A 3,078-nucleotide genomic window follows, 5' to 3' on the forward strand; every position below is an offset into this window, starting at 1 on the left:
TTTACTGTTATCTGTAAATGAAGTCCATGCGCCTGTCCTTCTCCACGAAAATCTCCGTCACTTTCTTGTAAAAGTTCTCCTTATTTTCCATTATAGCAGTCAGTCGGAGCAAAAAATAAAAAATAAACAGACCACCGCAGTGCACTTGACTCTCTGATCTCGCTAACTTATTGGCGCCTCTGCGTAGAAGAACAGCAGCAACAAGCACCTGTTGAGCCCACATGAGCCCCCTTCAGGGCGGCACGGTACTGTCTGCCTCACTCACCTTGTGCCTTTTCACTGCGGTTTTATGTTCGATCAGCAAGACTAAATATGTCACACGCATTCATTAAAGATATTAGCCAGACCGGAATGTCAGGGTGTATAATAAACATGTCTGCAAACATTATATTGGCGAAATACAGAGAGACAGCAACAGGCACGCACCAATTGCATATGAGGGAGAGCGCAGTCCGAGGGGAGGTGAGGCTCGTCCCTGCCGCGCCTCACATTTCTCCCATGTATCTGACCAGGAAATGCACAAATTCAGCAATTTGGACTATAAAAATGATTAAAAGTATTGGAATCATACAGAAAATACATGTATAGCAGACCAATGAGCTGCACATCCCTGATATGTAGATAATAATAAGTACTGACCTTACCTACTTAGACTTAGACTTAGATCCTCCCATGCTACGTGGCATATTGAGCAGCAAGGGTTCTCCAGTGGTGCCAGTCTTGGGCGAGTGCTTTGGCATCATCCATTGTGGTGTTCAGTGCCTTCAGGTCTTGCATGAAATTGCTTTTCCATGTAATTCGGGGGCATCCTTGTGATCATTTAGCGCCTCATTGCCACCATTGGGATCTGATTATTCAACCATGCAAATGATGTGGCCAGCCAGTCAGAGTCTTCGAAGAAGAAAAAGATGACGAAGAAGAAAAAGAAACCCACAAGAATTAATATTTTAAAGCTGATGCAGATGTGTGTGTTTATAGTGTATTACTGTGAAGATTGATGGTGTTTATATTTCTACATGGAATTCTTCAATATATGTCTTTTGTGGGGCTTTAATATTCAAGCATTTTGTATTCTATGTTAATTTTTGTATTTAATGTATACTAGCAAAGATGGTAAGTTCTTAAAATGTTGCCATGCCACCATCTGTTTTTCTGTGGGTTCCGCCATTTTAGGCTATTTGTATCAGTTGTATCCATGTGTAGGTGCCATGGAGGAAGGACATGCATTCTGGCCTGAATGAAGGATACATTCTTACCCAGACAGGAGGTTATATTGAATGAACTGGGTGAACTGGAATATAGGAAGCAGTTCATTCCCTCAATCCACAGGTGGCAGTGTTCCCTAGGGCTGAACCCAATTGGGACTGGCATGGGAATTGAAGTCCGGAGACACAGCCCTGTCTGTGCCTTTGGTCACTGCCAGAGGGTGTGGCTGGGAGTGGACTGTCCTGGTTTGAAACATGACCCAGAAGTACTCCGGATGACCAGGCCATGACACCAAAAGCAGTTTCTGGGTCGAATTCAAAAGAGAGCCTGCAGCTTCACTTGAGTTAGAATTAGGGAGGTAGAAGGAGATAATTTGTATTTGTGTATTGTGGCAGGTATTTGTATAATGAAAGTATTGAAGACAAATAAATTTTATTTCGAACACGGAATTGTGCTTGGGCAATTATTGTGTCTGTGGTTTGGGGCTTAGTGGCGCCCCCTTGTGGTTAAACAATGGTAATGCTACCCAGAATTCCATCATTAGAGCAACAATACAAAGGTTGACTCAGATATTTTTTGGGTACCCCCTTATTTTGATCTCCCGTGTCGATTATCACCTATCCCTACTGTTTACATTCTGTTCAGATATTTTACTTGCTTTGAGCCACCAGCTGGCATCCATAAAATTCAATGTAGTAAAAAATAAAAAAAACAAAGGTACCCCCGGGGTCAAAACTTTGGGTTTCAAAGAAGTCTATGGTCTCTTCCTGACAAAATGGAACATGTGCCCCAAATTTTGTTGCAGGGTGTGTAATTTTGTAAAGAGCAAGCACACACTTTGAGCTTTATACATCAGAAAAGGACGCCTTTCCTGCTTAAATGTTATTTAATTCAATAAAGAGTTACTTAAGCATACAAGTACTTAACCAGGCAGGTTACATGTACAGTGGCTTCAGAAAGCTTTTCACTTCACCTTTGACATAATTTATTACGTTGTAGATTTAACTTTAAATGGATAAATTTGCCATTATTCTTTATTAATCCACACTCAATAACACGTAAGGACGGTATGAAAACACGCTTTCAGAAATCACAAACTCACAGAAGATTCACAAATTTAATAAAAACCAAAAACTGAAATCATTCATTCACAGATGTATTCAGACTCGTAATTCAGTACTTTGTGGAAGCCCCTTTGGCAGCAGTTCCACCTTCATGTCTTCTTGGTAAGTAAGTTTTGAACACTTGGATTTGGCCAGTTGATCCAATTCCTCCTAGCAGATCCCATCAAGTCTCATTAGAATGGACGGGAAGTGTCTGTAAACTGCCATTTTCAGGACTCCCAACAGATGTTTTATGTTTAAGTCTGGGCTTTGGCTGGACCACTTAAAGACACTCAGAGACTTGCTCTGAAGCCATTCCAGTTATGTCTTGGCTGTATGCTTCAGGTCTTTGTCATGCTGAATGGTGAACATTTGCCCCAGTCTGAGATTTTTCTTCAAGGACCTCTCTCTCTGTATTTGGCCTTATTCATCCTTACCCCAAGGAGAAGACTCTTAACCAGTGAATGAAGGAAAGCAGTAAGTCATTGATTCAAAAACTCGATTTCATGTGAATGCGTGTCTTCTGCATGAATGACTCTCATTTTCTGGAAGTATTTATTAAATTATATTTGATAAAGAAAACATGCATTTTGCCCTTTGTGAGAAGGTGACTGGATGACTTGACATGTGGATTATTTGACACAAGTAATATAAAGTGTGAGATTTTTTCATAGACAATTTGATAATGTTTGCTGTGCTCCAGCATTGGTCTCCATAGACACTTATTATATCAGAATCTTTGGGGTCAGTGATCAATGAAGTATCTATC

This window comes from Polypterus senegalus, chromosome 1 (assembly GCF_016835505.1).
Source record: "Polypterus senegalus isolate Bchr_013 chromosome 1, ASM1683550v1, whole genome shotgun sequence".
Taxonomy (NCBI): Eukaryota; Metazoa; Chordata; class Cladistia; order Polypteriformes; family Polypteridae; genus Polypterus; species Polypterus senegalus.